Source organism: Salminus brasiliensis, chromosome 1, assembly GCF_030463535.1.
Source record: "Salminus brasiliensis chromosome 1, fSalBra1.hap2, whole genome shotgun sequence".
NCBI classification, from domain to species: Eukaryota; Metazoa; Chordata; class Actinopteri; order Characiformes; family Bryconidae; genus Salminus; species Salminus brasiliensis.
The window spans coordinates 51,262,158-51,283,584 of NC_132878.1; the positions used below are offsets into that span (position 1 = coordinate 51,262,158).

The following is a 21,427-nucleotide window of genomic DNA, read 5'->3' on the forward strand; positions in this document are numbered from 1 at the left end:
AGCCGGGCTAGCCTCGCAGAGCCTCTGAGATTATCCCGCCCTGTGAGCTGGACTCGTTCAGCTCATGAAGACAGCTAGCTAGCTAGAACTAGCGGTTAGCGTGCTAGCTAGCTGTGTGAGGGTCGCTCTGAGCAGGTTTCCGTTGGGATGGGTAGCTGGCTATGATGCTGGTGGTGTTTGCTTTAAGGTAGCTAACGCGTGCTGTGTTTGTAGCTGGCAGGCTAGCTAGCTAGCTGAGCGCGTAGACTTTGGTCAGGCATGTTGTTGCATGGTTAATCTCGTTAGTGTGTGTGTGTGTGTGTGTGTGTGTGTGTGTGTGTGTGCGCGCGCTGCTAGCTAACGGTAGTCCGTTATGTTTACATGCTGTGTGCTAGCGTCTCTAATCCCAGAGCTAGCTAGTGCTAGTAGATACATGCTTGGGCTCAATCGCAGCCTAATGTCGCACCTCTCCTCTTTACTTGCTGCTGGTTGGTGTTCAGTGATCAGGGGAGATGTGTGTGTGTGTGTGTGTTCACAGCGTCCCTGCCCAGACTCGGGGTGTGTCGCTGGGGTTCCCTCACCACAGCAGGGAGAGTTAACGGCTGTAGTCTTACAACTCGTGTCAAAGCGCAGACCCCTCAAACCCCTCAAATTAGAGCCCCCCCCCCCCACTTGAGCGAGGACTGGTTGGCTGAACAGATAGTGGAGAGAGCGTTACTGTAGCGGGGGCTACAGTCTCCTCATCCACCGTGAAAGGAGAGGCCGATCACGCCCTCTTCAGCAGATCAGCGCAGGCACACAGCAACCCGGAGTGATCAATTTTTCACGACATGATGAGCTGGCATTTAGCTAGCTGTATCGTCGTGCGGTGCCAGAGCCGGCGTCAATGGGTTTAAATCGAGCCTGCTGGTACCGGGTATTAAAGTCCTCCAGGCAGCAGATCAATACCAGTGACTGACAGGCCCGGGAAGCATGCGATCTGTCCCCTCGTGCTCATCTCGTTCAGTGAGAGCCGCTATTTCACCATTGATTCGTATCTAGTGCTGGACAGTAAGTTTGTGGACACCTGCTAATCCAGCGTTTCTTCTGAAAATCTAGCTACTGTTTTAGCAGGGAGTTAATACAGTACTCTCCTGGGATGGTTTTACTCCACGATGCTGCAAATAATAAGTAACTCTGGTTCACACACACACACACACTCCAACTCGTCCCAGAGGCGGTGGATGAAGCTCCATCACTCTGGAGAAACCCAGTTCCAGTGCTCTGTAAGCCCAACAGAGCTAGTTTTTGGGTATTTTACAGTGGTTTCAATGTTGCTTAGCCAACAGATTGATAAAAATTGAGGGGAGGTAATATGCTGCTCTTGTAGTGCAAGGTCTGGCCCTGCATCTACACCATATGGATAAAAGTATTGGGACACCCCTCTTAATCATTGAACTCAGGTGTTTCCTTCAGTCCCTTTGGAACACGTGTATAAAGTCAAGCACCTAGCCGTACGGTCTGCCTTTACGCACATTAGTGAAAGAGTGGGTTGTGCTGTAACAGGAGCCACCGCTGCAACAACGTCAGTTGGTGAAATTTCTTCCCTCCTAGATATTACACTCACATCTGATGGTGGATCTTACGGATAAGTGGAGCATTGAGGAATCACAGGATCTCAGTTACGAAGTGTCCGGCCACATAAAGTTGCAGAGCGGGGTCGCAGAGTGCTGAGAAGCATAATGCAGAAAAGTCTTCAACACTGAACCACCTCTGGCATTAACATCAGCACAAAAACTGGGTGCTGGGTGCTCAATGCCATGTGTTTCTGTGGCTGAGCAGCTGCATCACCAAGCACAATGCCAGGTGTGGGATGGGCGCAGGGTGTGGGGTGGGGGTTGGGGGGATTGGGGACTGAGAATGCCAGGAGAACGTTACCTCTGCCTGACTGCCTTGGGTCTCACTGTAAAGTTTGGTGGAGGAGGAGGGATGCTTTTGTGTAGTAGGAAACGTTTGTGTCTCTTTCCCTCTCCCAATGCAAAAATATGGTAGCAGCTGTTAGGCAGGATATTGGGTCCATAATGGTGTGCTGCCTTGTTTGACTCCAGCCATGCAGCACACATAGTTAAGTTAGTGTCTGCTAATATGTGCGTTGCTGAGATATTGGTTGCCCCTCTGACCCTGTCTGAGCAAATACAGACGCCCTTTATGTCTTTTCATCAGGGCTTGGTGCTGGTATTGGCCACTGCGTTGGACTCCATGCTCATGACCTAAAGGCCGTTTACATGTTTTAACCGAAGCTGCAGGAGTTGCACAGTTGCGCAGCAGATGAGCCATGGGTGTTGTAGTCTGTATCAGTACTTTTTTCCCTGTATTGCGGCAGGAAACAAATGTTGCTTAGGTAAGTGGTGCAGGTGTGTGAAGATGAAATGTGAAGCCCCAATCTGGTATTCACAGGCTTGTAGTAGTTTGAAAGCAGGTTAAGGTGGCTGGATGTTTAAAAAATCCAATGCAATCCAACCTAGTAGATGTTAAAAGAACAGTCGGTTCTCGTAGCGGACATGTTGGATGCAGAAATAGTGGTCCTGTGTGAGGACCTAATAGACTTTAACCAGGGCCAAATTTAGCCATTATGTCCAGACAACTGGGTTGGACCATCTTCAAAACTGCAAGGCTTGTAGGGCGTTGTCAGTCAGTTGTGCTAGATAACTACTGATAGTAGTTAGGAGATAGAGATAAATCCAAAACCGATGATCGGGTGTTGTGTGCCCAAGGCTTGTTAAAGTGTGAGGGCAGTGGAGGCTATCCCATCTGGGCGGAACTGATAGAAGGGCTACTGTGGCTCAAGTCTCAGACATTTTTACTGATTGTTATCGTCAGAGCTGCAAACCATTCAACCAATTCAGTCCTGCCGTGTTCAGTCGTGTTCAGTGTTTTCTTTTACATCACTTGAATGGCAAAATATCTAAGCACTGTTTGCCTGCTTACCTCTTAGTTCCAGACACCACAGGGCACCTTTTGTAGGTCTTGTAGATGACTGTTAGCCTATAATGCACGGGGTCTTAATGTTTTGGCTCCTTGGTGCAGCTTTCAGAGTTCATGCTCTTAGTGACACATTCATCACTTCAATCCCTAATGCACTGTTTATGCCCTGCTACATTAACAGGGATTAATCAAATAGTGGAGACAGTCACAAGATCTTGTCTGTGACTTTTTCGTTGGCAGTGTTCGCTGATTTATACGAATGCGTGTTCTCCTTTAAACACCAGCACTGTACAGAGTTCTTACAGTGTCTAATCTGGTCAAAAAAGTGTTTATAAGCCAACAGTCATATTGCTTTAATCCCTAATAAGTCATGATGATATTGGCCACTGATCGAATGGGGTTGTACACAGACCCTCGCTATGGTCCTCTGTAACAGAGCTAATCACATATTCATTGAAATAGTGTTATTGTGTTCTGTCTTTTTGGCCTCCTTCTGAGCGTGGTTAGTTAATGCATTCAGTTTAACAGCATGGACACGGTCTCCAAAGCACACTAGCGATGACCAGCCCTATCCGCAAACAAGTGCTTTAATGAATCACGGCAGTTTGAACTTGACTCGTGAGCACACTGACATACTGATGCTAAGTGTTGCTGAAAGGTGTGTTTAAGCTGTGTCATATCATCGCGGTCACGTAAAAACCTTGTATCCCCAATGTGGCAACTTCACTGGAACAGGGAAGGGGGGGGGGCAACTTTCATTGGAGGTCAATGTAAACAGATTTTATTCCAAGGCATTTTGGAGCATTTCTGTTGGTCCATTCATCATGAAATTTGGACACAAAGTGAAAACTGACAAAAGTAAGCACGAGGCTTTTGCATGACACTGACCATAAGATGGGACCCTTTGATAATTCACAGGAATGCGCTGTGGTATCTATAAAACACCCTTGATCTAACTGTTTATCCGATCATTAAAAAAATAATAGAATTAGAATGATAAAGTATCCAATGTATCAGGCATGTGTATTCTCTGTTGTTAGTGGATTAGATTAGTGTATCTTAACCTCATCCACCTCTTCCAGACCTGTCTTCCTGCCATTGTCGCCTGGGATAACTACCTCCTGAGCAAATGACACTGTAAGGATGAGTAGGGAATTGTTTGGGTGAGGTGTGTGTGTGTGTGTGTGTGTGTGTGTGTGTGTGTGTGTGTGTGTGTGTGTGTGTGTGTTCTCAGCTTGTCTTGCATGCCAAGGCTAGCAGTGATGGCTGGCAGTGAGAAGCTAATATTAGACAGATGTAATCTGTAATTTTACAGCTTTGAACTACTTTGCTTTGTACCGTGTGTGTGTGTTTTTGGTGGTGGGGGGGGAGGCCCAGCCCAGCCCAGCCCATATGGCTTGGTCCCCTTTGTGCTCCACAGTGAAATGTGATTATTCACAGATTACATCTCTAAGAAACAGGACTCTCCTACTCCACCAGAACCGCCCTTTGTGCGTGTGTGTGTGTGAGTGTGTTTAGGTTCATGCACCCTGCTCTGGTTTATCTCTCCGCTCAGATGACAAAAGGGACTTTCTGAAACACAAGATGCATAAAGCAGCAAATTCAGTTCATTTCATGCTGTATGTCCCAACATCTGTTGGTGTGCGCTGAGCAGCTAGGCCAGGGGCTTGGGTCATTGTATCCATGTGTCCTGTGTGTGTTTGTGAGTGTGTGTTTTGGGTCATTCGTTCTTAGGCAGTTTTCCAGGGGGAATCTGCAGCTAAGACGGTCCCTGAAAGGCCTTAGCTACAGCTGCTCTGCTCCAGCACAGAGTCACAGTAAACACAGGCTCTCTTTCTTCACCTCCATAGTGTCACACGAAGGCTGTGACTCTTACAGTTGGCACAGATAGTATTTAGCATTCCTGAAACGATTAGGCACAGTTTCAGTTACAAGCAAATGTTTGCTATTTTCAGCCATCAGCAGCCTTTCTTTGCACACTATACTACTGCTGTGTAATATAGTGGGCTTAGCCCTGAGGAGCGCCTGTAGCTGGTTTCATTCGCACGGATGGCATGTTTACTTTGCTTACGCTTACAGGAGCAGCCAGATTGAGGACCTTTATGACGATGTTCATGTGAGGCCAGTGTTGATGCACCATGCTTGATATGGTAGTGTACCCATAGCTACATATCTGCTGACAGAGTAGAGTAGTATTTTTACACGAGTGTGGCTCAGGTTTTGCAGTTCTGTTGTGCAGCTCCACCAAAGTTACCAGAGTAGCAATGACTCCGTTCTCCCCTATCACAGTTACTGGAGCATTACAATGATTTTGATGCTCCTGTTTTAAGATAACGTTGATGCATAATGGTCCTTTAAATGAGTAGTCCATGTGTTTATCAGCCAAGTTATGTTTGTCTGACTAAAAAAGGACACAGTTAAAAGTATAAAATTCTTGAGGAGCTTTAGGAGGTTCTTCAGTGTGAAACTAGGGTTCTTTGAGAACCCTTCATGGAACCTTTTTCTTCTAAAAACCTTGAAGGTTCCTCAAAACACCCTAAAAGGTTTCTTCAGTTTCTAACTAAAGAACCTCTATATAGATTATCAAGGATCTTATACCTTTAGCCTTAAGGGAACAGTTTGGTGGATGAAATGAAAATAAAATGAAAAATGAATTTAGCATGATTGAGCACTCACCCCGGATGCAGTCGATCAAGGCATGTGGCTTAAGTGATCCTGTGTTCTAAAGCACATGGAAATGAATCTCTGGATGCGTTTTCAGCAAGCTGAGGTCATTTTGGGCATGTTTTTATGGAGGTCCTAAGTCCAGTGTTTGTTAGCAACGTTGTCCTAGCATCTCCGCTTGTAAACTAAAGAAACTAATTTTAAGAAATGGGATGTTTTTGTTGATCAGCTGCATCTGGGGTCAAATATCAGTTTGAAATATTGTCCATCCTGATCATCTGTTGACTTGAAATTAACATGTACCTTTTATTACCTTGTCGGTTCATATCCCGAGTCATTTTAAACCTGATTGGTCACACCATGCCATTTAAGAGACAGAATTCTTGGAGTGTTTGGACTTGTAGAGGTGGGCAGTGAAGATACTATATGGTTATAGGGTCCTGGTGATATCAGTACTTAATGAACATTGACCAACTGCATGCTTCATTACAAAGAAAAGCAGACAAAGTCGTTTTAATGGGATGTAATGAATCACTGAGAGGTTTTAATATTCTGGTGCTACTAGTGCATTTTTTCAGTTTTAACATTTCTCTAAGTATTACATAATATTCCTACCATGTTTCATTCGCATTCATGTAGACGTGGACCTTCGTGGGGTTCTAGAAGATGACTTCTGCTTTTAGACAGCCTTTTCCCTATTGGGTCTCTATACTGCTGCAGTTGACATGTTTGATGTGCCAGCGCTGTCAGGCCAGTGAGCTCTCACCTCCCCTTTTAGCCTGATGGCCTGCGAGCCCCAGCCGCTTGGCCATAGGGGAAGTGCAAGGCGATGAAGAGTGGTATGATGAGGGGCAGATTCTCCTTGAAGCGTCAGCCTAGAACTGCGCACACACATGTGCACAGACCATAGCGCAGCGGCAGTGAGGGGTGGCAGCTCTCACCTTGACCCCCTTTTTGGTCTGCCTTGAGCTGTAGAAGAGGATAGTGGGAAACCGTGAGCAGCTCGATTGTGTTTATTCACTTGCGATTTAGAGATGCTCTGCTGTTCATCCACCCCTGACTTATGTGTATGTTTCCAAATGAACAGTCTTGCGTACTAATACCTTTATAATGCTTAGTTGTAACCAGCCGCTAGTTATCAAGTGTGACTTCACTGCCTTGTAAGGCTTAATGAAACACTGTGCTTTTACTAGGCAGGCGGAAGCACTAATTATGACATATGGATGGAGGTGCTGACTGCACCCGTGGGACACTTGGGGACATGTTAACAACACATTGTGGTTTTAAACGTGCCTTAAGAGTCGCATCCAAAAGCAAGAAAGTCACCCGTCACGTTGTGGACAGGCTAATTTCGGATGTTTCGCATGTGGTGTGTGGGAACAGTTTCTCATAGGTCTTATGTTTTTGTGTGTGTGTGTGTGTGTGTGTGTGTGTTTCTGTGGCAGCCTGAAGTAGGTGTTTGCAGGCCAGCTGGTGATAAGTGTGTAAAGTAGCAGTGGTGATTGCTAGGGTCTGGCTGTACAGGTCAACTGAGTGAAAGGTCTCTAGCTAGTTTGACCGGCCTCTTCAAACAAGAGCTCAGCTATAGGTGAGTCGGATTGCTAGCAGGCACAGACTAGTTTTCAGTCCGATGGAGGGGGAGAAATGACCTGAAAGCAGAAGTAAAAATGCAGAATCAGTAGCAGTGCTGTCTGTCAAACACTGGTTGCCATGGCACTAAGGAGCCTAAGAGTGAGGCCTTCCCGCATGGCAGTGGACGGCAAGATCAGCCAGGGTGGATAATATGAACCGCATTTGAATATTTGTTTTCACTAAGTTGGATGTGATTCCACACACACACACACACACACACACACACACACACACACACTTGCATCTGTTGATCAGCACTGACACACCATCCTCATCCACACAGCTGATTTGAAGGAGGCAGACAGCTGCTCTTGCTCCTACAAGTCATTTGCACTCGCCATAGTCAGACGCCAATCAGCTAGTTTGCTAACAACATACAAGATTCCCGGTGGACTTGACTGTCCATATCATGGCTGTCTGTACCAATGGGTCTTGCAAAAACGGACCACTGCAAAGACTCACTGGCCAGATGACCCCCTTCCACTGCTCTGAGATGCAATTCAGGTGCTTGAGTGCGCATTGTAGACGTTCATTAGGTACTCGCCAACACTGCCACCTGAAAGACCTCATAAACCCTGCCGTTTTTGAGATGCTCTAACCATGTTTTCTGACCATAGCTGTTTGGCACTTATTGCAATATTTGCAATACAAATTAGATTTGCTCTGTAACTGCACATTTGTGTAGTTTTCTCTGCCCCCAACATGCCTGATCCAGCTAAGCAGGGCATCTCGCCTCTCGCTTTCCCTCTCACTCTCAGCTAAGATGATCTTAACATTTAAGTTGCTTTAAGGAAACTGGGCCCAACACCCTTCCTGAGTTGAAGTGGGAGTGTTCGAGCAGAACCACACAACAAAACAATATTGCGCTCGCTCGCTCTCTCTCTGTCTGTTTTGGGAGGAAGTTGTATGACAGTCGGGGCACAGTTGAGAGTTTGAGAATGTTCTTTTCCTTTCTCTTGACAAGGGCTCACCCTCAAAACACACGCTCTCACAGCTGCTTGCGGGTGGGTGTGTTTTTGGCACATACTTCTGAAGTTTGCTTGCCGCTTGAACAATGCAGGTTCTACCCTGTAGTTTCACCCCCTCCGTGTGTTTTGTTGGTGCTCACTGGCTGTGTTAAACTCCTCCAACTGAGAACGCCTGGGTTTGACGTACACCGCGTGCTCCAAATTGGTGTGGAGCCTTTTGCAGTATCATAGTCTGTGCTGCTCAAAGAGATTAGTTTTGGCTGGCAGCTTAGATGTGGCTAGGGAAAACTACTCGCACCCAAGCGTTCCTAAATGTTGATAAAATAAATATACCTTTCGGAATTGAACATATGGGACAGGTGCTCATTTATTATGTGCTTCTGTATTACAGGAAGAACAGTGCTGGTCTAAAATCAGTCACTCCGATTCACATGAACATTAGTGTTTTCTCAGAGAGGTTAGCAGTGTGATCTGAGATGCTGACTGTGTCAGAGATGTGACAACTGTCCGCTGCATATGAGCAGAGTTGAGCTGTAATACACTGACCGATTCATTTCTCCTTCAGGATGCTCAATGTGGACGTGACCTGAAGTAGAGACACGCATGAGTGCTTGAGGACTCGGTTGGCCATTTGAGGTGCCAGTATTTGAATACTAAAATCACTTTGCATATTCATAAGGTTGCATCACTGGAAGCCAGATCAGATACACAGGCTAAATGGTGATATGCTTGATTTAACAGGGCTGTGGAATGTTGATAATGTTAACTAATTCAGTTGATGTTGGATAGATGTCTCCTCTAGCTGATGTTTGATAGATGTTAAGTACTTCAGTTTATCATAGATAGATGCTGTCTACTCTACCAGATCGTAGATAGATGTTATGTACTCTAGTTGATGTTGACTAGATGTTTACCTCTCAAGCTGATGCTGGGAGGAGTCAGAAAATCTGTTTTTTGAACTGCTTTTAACATATTGTAAATGTATCCCTCTGTGTGTTGATATATTGCTGTTCTCTGAAATGTGTCTGGGACCATCACCTATTTAGTATGCATGTTAATATAGGCCCTGTTGATATCGACCAAAGAGTTTATGGCCCCCTTTTTCTCCTGTCTTGCAAAATTGAGAATACAACACTAATGAGCTGTTTAACTTTTACAGTTACTCCAGGCTGTCTCCTATCCTACCTGATGAGTACTTGATGTCAAAAGAAACCCATTCAAAGGAGTGCCGTTTTCTCACAGTGCCACACACCTAGTTTTCATTCAAATCTGTGGTTAGGTTCTGAAAAATGTCCTTGTAAGCAAGGCCTTACAGTAGACCACTCGGGCATGAAGACACTAGCTTGTGGTGCTTTATTATTGGTGAGGGCTACATTTTCATCCGGTTTAGCGCTCTGTATTCTTTGTTGTGCTCTAGATCTTGCACTTTTCCTCTCCCCCTCCCTCCCTCCCTCACCCAAAGTGTGTTAGCTAGTGGGTAAGTCACACTTCTCTCCCCTGGGTCTCGCTCCATTCTGCTGCAGCTCGCCATACGGAGGCAGTGAACTTGGGCTGTCCTTGCGTTGCCCTGTCTTTTATATGCATGTAAAAAAAAAAAATAAATAAATAAAATCTCTCTTCCATTGTCTCACACCTTCTCCCATTTACCCCCTCTGTCACTTTTCTGTCTTCGTCCTCCATTCTTCTGCTCCTGATAGGTCTCCTTTTTCTCTCTGTCTCTGTCTCAATACTGTATCAAGAACTTTAGTGCTTAAAAGGAGCAGAATATCACACCTGAGCTGGGGCTAGGATAGGATCTGGAATATAGACCTCAACATTTGTGGATTTTGTCTGATTTTATATCTTAGATTGTAAATATCCGCTGTTTAGCTTTCGTCTGAGGTTGATGGACATGTTGATTTCTCTGGACTGCTATTATTTAATTTCTGTGAACAGCACTACTGTAGTAGCTGAAACCAGGTACTCTCTAAGCTTTTTAATTGGCTAGCTATTTTAATGGTCACTACAGACAACAAAGCTTGGCTTAGTCTTGAAGTTAAATAGAAGCATATAGCTGCTGCAGGCTTGGTGCCTACAGTCTGGCTACATTATCTAGTGCTATTGCTCTGCTACTATGGACATGCTGTTAAGGGTGCTGTGTCGAATTGTGAAGCTGCCTGTTGAACGTCACTATTTGTTCTTAACAGACTCCTAACAAACGTTTTTAACGCAGTATATTTTCAAGATACAGGATATATTCTGCTCTCACTGTCTGGCTGGACATGTACACCTCAAGTATAAGATCCTTGAGGAACATTTGGCGGTTCTTCAGTTTGAAACTGTAGAGGACTTCTTAAGGTGCTTTGAAGAACCTTCAAGGAACCTTTTTCTTCTAAACAAAAACACAACTTTTCTTGAAGGTTCTTCAAAGCACCTTAAGAGGTTCCTCCACATTTTCAGATCGAAGAATCTCCAAAAGCTCTTCAAGGATCTTATAGTTGTAACAGTTTTAAATGAAGCATATCTAAAACCTGAGACATAAAAGGGACTATATGGTACTTGCATGCCTATTGTAAGCTAAAAGTATCTTAAAAAAGAAAAGAAAAGAAAATAGCGCCGAGCTAACCCTTCTTATTGGGATTGGTTTAAACCTAATAACAATTTTACATCTGGAAGCCTGTTGAAATAACGTATATAAACCGTAGTGATGCTGTTTTGCAATGTCACCAGCAACGTTTTACAGAAAGCGAGTAGAGTTAGTTGAGTCGTGTAGGGACCATGCAGTGGAAAAGCACCATATGAAGGCCAAGTGTCTGTCTTCAAGTTACGTCTCAAGTGGCAATCATCGGGGTCCAAGCCCTGGGCTCTATTATGGATCCGGTCTAGCATAAACAATGCACAGTGCTTGTAGTTGGCTTTAATTCTGTGAGCTTTCAAATGAGTTTTTTGGGCATGGTTTGAATTTGCATAGTTGGTTAACATAATTCAGTGGCAATTACTCCTGGATTTTAGTCTCGGGACATTTTCTAAGCCTGCTACTGGAGTTTTCTTATTTTTGAATTTCTGAGGAAGATAGCTGAATCAGAAAGCCCCAGCCAGCTATCCAGTTAAAATGTGTGAGTTGTCTATTACTCATACAGTACACACATGAACACACACGTGTACAGTTGTCAGAGAAAAGCTGTATTTTCAGAGAAGAATTTTGACATCTTTTTGAATGACCCCCCCCCCTCGTGGCCCTTTGCTTGAAAACCCACTCATCTTCTTCCCTGTTTTCCTCCGTCTGATAAGATCTCAGAGTGTCTGAGTGTATTGTAGTTGAGCTGGGGTCTCTCAGGACACTTTATGAGCGAATCTGTCAGCACTCTGTACTTAAAGCCACCGAGACAGCTCAAGTTAAGTGCTGGCCTCGCACTTCCCTGGCATGGCCCGTTCCAGCCTTTCAGCAACTCAGATTTCACAGAGTGCATTCCAGTCGCCTGCGTTTGGCTTTCAGTGAAAATCTCTCATCTTGTTAAAGCATGATTTCCTTTTTCTTTCAATAGGTCACTCATACCATGAAGAGACCTCAGAGGTCTTACTGACCGCAAAGGTATGACTGGGAATGACCATGTCCTTCTGCCACTACTGATCACCACAACTTAGCGGGGGTATTTCTGGACGTCTTATCCAGAGCTCTGGGGATGTCCAGTCACAGGTGGTCAGACATACTGGCTTTGCCTGTTTGAGCCCTTCAAACATCTGCGTGGAGAACAGACAGCAGCAGGCATGTGTCACACTTTTAGGATTACACTCAGTGAGACTTCAGGTCGGAAATCTCTCTCTCACTCTCTTGCTCTCTCTTGCTCTCTCTAGCTCTGTGTCTGTCTTTTTTTTTTTTTTTTGGTCTGTGGTATGTGTCTGTCCGTCTGTCTCCCTTTTGTACCTTCCTCCTTGTCCTTTTTGGACTGAGATTCTCAGTGTAGGAAGTGTACCCCCACCCCCCCCAACACAGCCCCTGCCTGTGGGGTCCTCTTGTCTGAACATGTCACTCTGTGCCTTGGGCATCCACCCAAACACCCACCCTCTCAGCATATAGACACACACACGCACACTCATACACACAGAAACACAAGCTGTGTGGGGGTGGGCTGGGGTGGGCTGGGGTGGGCTGATCAACACCTATAACCTTCCTGCTATCTGCTCTTCTGAGGGATTCTGGAAGTTTCTGTACTGGTCTTTGTGAGCTGTGAGGAGATGTCGGGCAGGCCGTGGAGACAAACGCCCCGGCAGAACAATGTCTTATTTATTTTTAATGTGTTGGAATGAATGTTCATAGGCTGTACGACATCCTGTCTCAGCTTGTCACGCAGCACAAAGACAGAAGGCCTTTATTTATTGCTCTTTTGTTGCTTCATGCTAATGCCGACCCTGTGCTGACTGACTGTACGTGTGCACGCTTTACGTACCGGATATGGACCTGGGGGAAAAGGGTGGGTATGCTAGGTATGCACTGGCCCAATGACAGAAATAGTTAACAGGAATTTTCAGTTCGTGTGTTACTGATGGGACCGGACTGAAGCCAGTCAGACTGATGAGCTTTCTCTCAATAATGCAGTCTTTTGCACAGAGTTATCCATGCATGGGAGCTGTGGGAGTGATTAAATATCACTTGAACTGCCGTAAATGTAGAAATGATCAGTCGGTATTGCTTCCTTTTATGATCTATTCCTGCAAAAGGCTAATAGAGCAAAGACAATGAGCATATCTACCTCTCGTCACTGGCAATCATGTAAAGTACTCTTCTGATAAATGTCAGAGCTTCTGTTTGACGCCAGGGCTGTGCAGCATGTCATTTGCTAATCGTTTTTACAATATTGGCCTTTATTATTCTGAACGGGACTGACATGTGGCAGTGCTTTGATTTTTCAGTTCTGATCAGTGTGTGAAATCTGTGGCTGTGTGCTGATGCACTGACTGATAGAGCTGCACAACAGGGCTGTTGGTAAATCACTAGTGCAGTACTGGCCTTTGCAGCGCCGATTTCACAGAAGGGATGCAGTATGTGAATGAAGGATTAGGTTAAGGAGAGTTTGGGTAGTGGTGAGTTTGGTTGTTATTTAGTAGAGTGATGTTCAGGGTTATGGTTAGTAGAGTTCTGGATAGCATGGTTGGAGTTATTTAGCGGGATGAGGGTTAATGTGGTTAGGGTTCTGATTTGTAGGATGAGGTTTGGGTTTAGTGTGGGTAGGGCTAGGGTTAATAAGGTGAGGGCTGGGTTAAGTGTGGATAGGGGTATGGTTGGTGTTATTTAGTAGGGTGAGGGTTAGTAGGGTGAGGGTTAGGTTTAGTATGAGTAGGGTTCTGATTAGTAGGTTTATGGTAGGTATGATTGAAGTTCTTTAGTAGGGTGAGGTTTAGGTTTAGTATGGATAGGGTTAGGGTTAGTATGGTTTGTGTTATTTAGTAGGGTTAGTATGGTTAAGTTTACGATTAGTAGGTTGAGGGTTACTTTTAGTAAAGGTAGGATTATGGTTAGCATGGTTGCTTATTTATTTATTATAATGAGGGTTAGGTTTAGTATGGTTAGGGCTAATATGGTTAGGTTTAGGATTAGCAGGGTGAGGGTTTGGGTTAGTAAGATGAGGTTTAGTAGTATGGTTAGGGTTAATATTTGAGTTATAGTTGGCAGGATTAGTTATTTGGTCAAGTGAGGGATAGGTTTAGTATGGTTAAGGTTCTAGTTAGTGAGGTGAGGGTTAGGCTTTTTGCTGTTGAGTTCAGTACACCCTTATATTTTCTGTCCGTACTGCAGAGACTAAAGCGTTACTGCTGTGCTGTGTTATTAATGGTATAGTCGAAACGTCACCCAGCACTGCTTGGAGCCGTATTTGGGAGTAAGAGAAAGAGAGCGATGGAGGGAGTGAGCGCCGGGGATGGTCAGGGGGTCTGTGAAGTGATACAGCTGTTTGTTCAGCCGCAGCTGTTGCTCCTCCACACACACACACACACACACTACACTCACTAGACTCATAATGGAACATTGTTCTGAAACGGCCTGAGTAAAAGGCTGAGGTCCAGAGAGTGAGCGAATGATGGCGGTAGCTGTTGATGAGACTGTTGTGCTGGGTTGCATGAGTCTCAGTGGGGGAAGATGATCTGTAGTGTTTATAGTTTGCATTTTTAGTTTCTGTTTTTTTTTCTTTTTCTTATATTCAAAGAAGTTTTATTTGAGGCCTTTCAGTTCTGCTTTGGACTTGTATCCCTCACTCTCTCTTTCACACACAACACACACAAGCATTGCCACATGACCTCTGAAACAGCAAACAGATTTGGGTCAGTCAGAGGTTGCGTTTTTTACAACTAACGTTGTAGGCTGTAATGTTTAGGTTTGTGGAAGTGTGCAGAAACGTGGCAGCTTTGTTTTACTGGCTTTAAGAGACGGACCTAACAACTTAACTGCCATTTGCACCATCTTGCGCTTTTATTGCAGTGCTACTCTAACGGAGTTGTTTATTGCTAGTAGCATTAGCTCCTTAGTGAGTCACCACGACAGCTTGACCACCATCACTTGTTGACGTTTTACAGAACTCCTAGTTTAGTGGCGCACTTAATGCAGTTTTTGATACTTAAAAGTAAAGAGTGCTTGAGCATGTACCGTGTGTCAGTTTTTAGAAGAGTAGTCCGCACCTATTTTAGCCCCAGATAAAAGCTGCGGTCACACTAGGCTTCTGTCTGCACATTTAGGAATGATGAGGAAAATGGTCATATCCGTAAGATTTGCAGTGTGTATGAAACTTAACTTTGGGGAACTCTGAACTCTGACCTTTGTTTTCATGTCCGTGACCAGTAGCACACCTGCTCTGGCTACGTCGATCACTGAAAGAGTGGCTCAACTCTAAAGACCCAAAACTTTGTTAATGCTAATGTTAGCTGCATATAAACACAGGGCCTCTAAATAAACTAATAAGGGGGAGAGAGAGAGAGACTGTAGACAAAGTTATTCAGGAGACTGAGTATTATCATTAGGGATGTCCCGATCCGATCTAGGCATTTTATCTGCTATTTTAATCCCAGTCATATACCAAAAGCAACAGACATCAGTCCAGAGAGTGCACCACTACACACACACACAGTGGTTAGACTGCTGATTGGTCAGGGAGGAGATTTAGACTGGATTATAAGAAATTAAACACTATAAAACAGTCATTTTAAAAATGAAGGGATTCTACTGTGTGACTGGATTATTCATACAAACCAAAGATCAGATAGGTATCGGCTGATACTCAGCATTAAGAGACCTGGGTCAGGTACGCTATCAAGCATCCCTGAGTGTCACACACACTGTGTGAACCTAACTGTTCCTGACATCAAGGTATGTATAGTTTTATATTAAAATTAAGTGTGGTGCCTTGTACTGTAGTGGGTATTTTATCTGTGATACCCATGCTTGCTGTTGAATTCCTTTGTTTGAGGCGACGGCGTCAGCTAGCATGCTTATTGCAAATTGGCTCCTGAATGGAGCTGGGGCACAGGAAAATCAGTGTTGTACATGGCTGTTTTAAACGCTTCCCTGTTCGCTCCTTTGCCTTTCAGCTTTTCATTTTAAGTAGTTTGGTTTTTCATTGCTGGTACAGGCTCATTAAGTCTTGATTAAGTCCCATTCAGAGCCATTGTACAAATGTAGGTCTCCAGTCCATTCCCAGTTGAGCTGCTCAGCCCTGTTGGGTCTTGTTTTGGCACCTGCTGTTGTGTATGGATGTAATTGGGCGTTTTATCAGCCCTCCTGGGCACTGCCGAACCTAGTGAGAGAGCAAGGGAGAGACACATGCATGCACATAAACACACAGCGAGAATTGGGGGCGCCACCCGGGGAGTTTGTTTATTTTGGAGCTGCAGAGAACTGTAGAGGGGAAGGAGGGACGGGGAGGGGCTGGAAGTGCAGGAAGAAAACGCTACGGTCCCAAACCAGCCGTCACCCTTGATAACCCATATCTGAGATTCCACACTGCGGATAGTGGGAAAAGAGCGAGGAGACAAAATGCGATGACCGAAGGCTTGCTCCTGCGCAACCTGTTGAAGAAAATTTCCTCAGTCCACTTGTAGTCAATTTTAGTCCGTTCCAATTCACAGCTAGTCACCCTGTTCATATGATGCTACCAGTTGGAAAGGTGAAGCTAGCGTGTGCTTCATTCACATTTATTTCTTTCTTTCTTTATTTTTATTTAAACTGGTGATAATGTTAGTGTCAACATAACAACGTCATTGGACAGCTGAATCTGCTTTGAGGAGAACGCTAACTGCAGTTCAGATGCCCACACTGGCTGGCATCGAGGAGGGTCATCCTACGCATCCAGCGAGAACGAGGCCATTGATGCTCTCTGGGACCTCTGATTATGGAGGGCTGTGGCATCACCAGGGATCAAACTGGTGATCTCCCGGTGATTGGACCAACGCATATTTGTAAAAATAAATAGGCAAGTAAAACCGTGGTCATGTGGTAGAGATATTCCAATCCAGGTACCTTAAATGCTAAATATGACCTATTACCCATCTAATATTTGTAAATTAATATTTAGGTAATCCTCCTAATGAATACAGTCTTTTTAGGAGCATGTTTACATAAATCATTTAGTTTAGATAAGATGACCTGTGACACTCCAGGCAGATGGATGTTGGTTGTTGGTCTCATTATTAAAAAGTTTTAGTGTTTAATATCATATATTACAGTATAACTGTCCTCCCTGACCTCTGCTCTCTGCAGGTTTTTAAGGTAACTGGCAGCCAAAGAATACAGAGAAAGAAGATCAGGCAGGTGCTGGATAATAATCAGTGTTACACACGCTGTTGCTGTGTCCCAGTTCAGGGGCTACGTCCTTAGAAGGCCGCAGTACACGAAGGCTGCGTAGACCGCGAAGGCCGAACTTAAAGACTGTCGGCTCTACGGCGGATTTCCTGTTTGTGTCACAGCACTGCTGTTACTGCCCTAGCCGTTGCGCCACAAAATGCTGCTCAGGTCACCTAGCAACCGTGACAGGTGCAGTTGGCACGCAGTGAATGTTGAGAGACGTTAGCTGGTGAAGGGTTCACCTGTTGGATCCTTCGTTGCCATGGAAAACGAGGAGTTGCGACCCCTGAAGTGGGAGAGGGAAGTAGGCTAAAACTAATGTACACCGGTCTAAGAAGAAGAGCAGATTAGAAATCCGCTAATATTCAACAGTCAGTATTATAATTTTTTATTATAAATTATTATTATATTATATTTATTTTTGTTGTGTGTTTTATTGTTAACAACATAGAGTTGTGTTGCATTTATTATGTTTAAGTCAGTTTGGCAAAACGTGTTATAACTAACCCCTCAGCCTTGAACTGTTCACCAGCAGTAAATGCACAAAACCAAGTTTCTGTTTTCAGTTATTGCTTGAATATTAAATAGAAGAAAGAATCTTGCTCAATAATAAAGACGTGATCTTAAATGGTCAGGTTTTAGCCTTCACACAGCTCAGATGCCACTGCGACCTCGTAATGTGAATGTGTGTTCTTAAGCACTTCTCTGAAAGTAGGCTGTGTCAGCTTGTCTCCGCTGGAGCGCTATTGTACTTGAGCCGTTCTGTCTCCAGCTGAGATTGCTGGAGCTGGCAGCCTCCTCTCGGGAGTGCTCCTCTTCAGCACTGTAAAATGCTTTAAAGGCCAGTGAAGTTGGCATGATTTATACTATGGGAGAGTGCGGTATCAGCGGTGTAGGAGAGGCTGTGTTCCCCTGGGACAGGCAGAGATGAGATAATCGAGCCTGACTCTGTACCGTTCCGGATAATAGTGCGCGTGTTCCTGCTGTCTCTCATGCCTCTCTGTCTGACCCTGAACCCCTGAGGGCTAACGGCTGTTCTCATTCATTCATTCACTCCCTTGCTCGCTTGCTCACTCGTTTGCTCGCTTGTTTGCTTGCTCACGGCCTCTCACATGCTGGCGTTCTCCCTCAACAGAGATGTGAACAGAGACGAAAAGCTTAGTGTGCTGTAACTTGAATGTCAACAAGGCCTGATTGTCAATTTTGTGACACAAAAGAGCGCAGGAACAAAGAGAGTTTCCAGAGTTGCGGTTCCTCCGCTGAACGGCAGCAATATTAACAAGATATTTGAATAAAGGAGTGGAGCGGAGCAATCGACAAAGCACAGCAATCTCAATGCCACCAACTCAATGCTGTCTGTGTCTGCAATGGATGTGCTCCAGATGTACTGGAGTGCAGTGTAAAGCTCCAAAGAACGAGGGGATTATAGGCACCCAGTGCCTTATTGATGTGTGTGGGCAGAGCATGCTAGCTTGTCTGGTCCGACTTCACAGATGATCTGCTGTTTTGTGGAGTCCAAGACTTGAGAGATCAGAGCTGCTTTGGCTGCTTTCAAAAAGGCAAAGGTAAAGGTGCATGTATTTGTCACTGTACACTGTACAGCGAAATGTGTCCTCCGCATTTAACCCATCTGTGGTAGTGAACACACACTAATGAACTAGGAGCAGTGAGTACACGCACACCCAGAGTGGTGGGCAGCCAACTCCAGCGCCCGGGGAGCAGAGAGGGTAAAGGGCTTTGCTCAAGGGCCCAACGGTGGCAGCTTGCCGAGCCCGGGAATCGAACCCACAACCCTGTTATTGATAGCCCAGCGCTCTAACCGCTGAGCCACCACTGCCCCTCTAATAATGTAATTAGGGGGTGATTTTATTATTATTATTATTATTATTATTTTATTTAATTTTTTGCATTGTAATGAAAATGTATAATACCGGCTGTCCATTGTCCGAGAACTGCCCTTACTATGCCCAAGTGTAGGCTTACTATAACAGGCTCCTTGGGAGTAACCCAGTAAGGACGGCAAAGGACTACATTTAACTGGGTCAGCTGAACAGTATCAAACTAGGTTGGTTCTCCTGGCTTCAGAAGCCTGGTCCTGGACAGCGTAGCGAAGTTCATGTTCAAGTTTCTCTGTTGACAGTGACCCTCTACAGCAAGTTGGGCAGCTGCAGTTGAGAAATCCAGCCCTTTAAAAGACACCAGGGATAAACGGGAATATCCGACCGCGCTTCAGCCGTCTGCATCTTTAGAATTAGAACTCTGTATAGAGGTAAAGCCTGTGGTGCGCTGTCCAAACAGGCCTGCGCATGTGATACTTGGTTTCAACACTGAGATTTGGCACGACCTGAGCTAGCTTTGTCACGCTAGGGCTCTCCTCCAAAACGTGGATGGCGTAATGCGGAGTAGTTTGAGATAGCGTTGTTAATTTTCACAGCTCTTTGCGCATGTGTTGTGTTGTGTTACTGAACGTCCACTTGGAGATTGTTCTGGTTTCCGGTGTGTAGACATGTGTGTGTAGGTGTGATTGACCTTCTGATGGTGCGTTGCTTTGATTTTCAGTCCTGATCAGTGTTTAAAATCTGTTGTTACGTGTAAAGTTCACACACCTCCCGCAGCTCAGGAGCCCTGATACACTGACTGATCTGCGCTGAGCTGCACAACCGGGCTGTTGCTTAACCACTGGTAAAGTATTGACCTTGCAATACTGACGTCTCAGGAGGCTACAATTGTGTTGCAAGAGCTACACACATTACCAGTCAAAAGATTTTAAACACCTACATTTTTTTTCCCCAGTAGGCCTCTGGTAGTAGTCCTCAGTAGTGTGTTGCATGGCCCAGGCAAGCCTGCTTTTCTTGTTTTGCCATCTTACCAATGTCTTTCTTGCTGCTACTCAGCCTGTCAAACCTACGTTAAGCTGTGCAACTCTACTGTATCAGACCTCCTCAGTTTCCTCCAGTTTCCAGCTGGTCTTGTGATGGTGTAGGAAGCTGTCCTCCACACACTCTGTCTGTTTCAACACCGCTTTAATACAAAGACCATGCTTTTAAACACCTGGTCATTTCATGTGACTAGTATGTGTATTGGATCCTGATTTAGATTTCAGCCACATGCATTTACTCTGGTAGTCAAATGCATCTCCGGTTAGTCAGACTGAAATCTGATTGCTGTGTGGGATGGAATTGCAAATTTGCACATTGTGTCAGTTATTACTGGTTTTTCGGTTGTAATTGGAGGGGCTTTGGTTGTTGAATGTCTTGGAGAGTTGGATGTGTTGGACCTGGGCCACCTCCTGAAGTGGTTTAGGTGATTGGACTTGGATCTGGTTTAAATGAGTCTTTGGTGTTTTCACACTTGCAGTTTTATGTGACCTGGCCTCCCATATCCGGATATGGGGCCCAATTTTAGTGTCTTTTGTGGCGAATCGTAAATCGCAGACAGCGCAGCTTGATTTTGGGGCGTGTCCGCTCTGCACAGCTCGGAATGTCTCTTAATTTTTCATGGGTGTGTGTTGGGCGTTTTGAGACCACCACGCCCATCACCGTAGATCTAGTCACGAGCACTGCTGCTATTTAAACAAAGCAGGCAGAAGGTGTGCGAATAGTGTTGCGCCTTGCAGAGACCAGGTGTAAACAAAAGGGACAAAAGTTTTGAAAGCAGTCAAAAATAGTTTGGACATCTCAATTGTTTGCACCCATTTTATTCGGTCACGTTTTCACACTGTAAAATTGTTTGTGTTAGCAATATTTTTCTGTTATTTTTGTTTTTGTTGGTTCTACCTTATGCCACGTGGTTTCCAGGCCTTGATTGTAAACTGCAGTTATCCAATTCCTTAATAATAATAATATGACCTACAGAAAATATCATCTTTCTGGATGTGTATTGTGCAGGTGTTTAGATGAATGACCTCTTTTCAAGGTAATGCATACCAGTCTTTTCATGTCTCGTCTTTAAGCCCTGCATGCTTTTAAAGGACTGCTGCAGCACTTCTTCAGCCTAATCTGTCTGCTCCAGTCGTACTAAGGGATCTTAGCAGAAGAACAACAGAACGTGTTCTAACCGAAGCCGATAAACAGGTGCTGGAGCTGTTTCTGATTGTTTTCTGAATGGTAATTGGCTGTGTTGTCCATATGGCACGACCCTACTGACTGGCGGGCTTTGCTCTGGGCAACCCGTATCTCTGGGAATCGGACAGATGTCGATTTGTTGATTTGATGGAACCAGTTCCCGTTCGACTGCAGCACAGAGATGAGAGTAGCAGACCAGCCGGCTGGTAAAAAAAAAAGGGCAGGGCTAATATACAGTCTGCAGCAGGTCCTCTTGGCCCTGGACGCCATGGCAACGAACTCGGTGACACTTGTAATTGTGGCACTTATGTTTTGATGTCATGGGTGTTTTGTTGTCGTGCTCGCTCTTC

The 21,427-nt window shown here is 44.9% G+C and overlaps 1 protein-coding gene across 4 annotated transcripts in view; it reads left to right on the forward strand.

Moving 5' to 3' along the window:
• Positions 1–21,427, forward strand: part of ralgps2 (Ral GEF with PH domain and SH3 binding motif 2) — a 134,326-nt gene that overhangs the window by 334 nt on the left and 112,565 nt on the right. The window contains exon 1 of one of the 4 annotated variants that reach the window (XM_072682033.1): positions 11,885–11,952. The exons of the other annotated variants lie outside the window; for them this stretch is intronic. The gene's annotated coding sequence lies outside the window, so the exon portion shown is untranslated. Of the gene's footprint in view, positions 1–11,884; positions 11,953–21,427 lie in introns of those variants that run through there. 4 annotated transcript variants of the gene reach the window in all.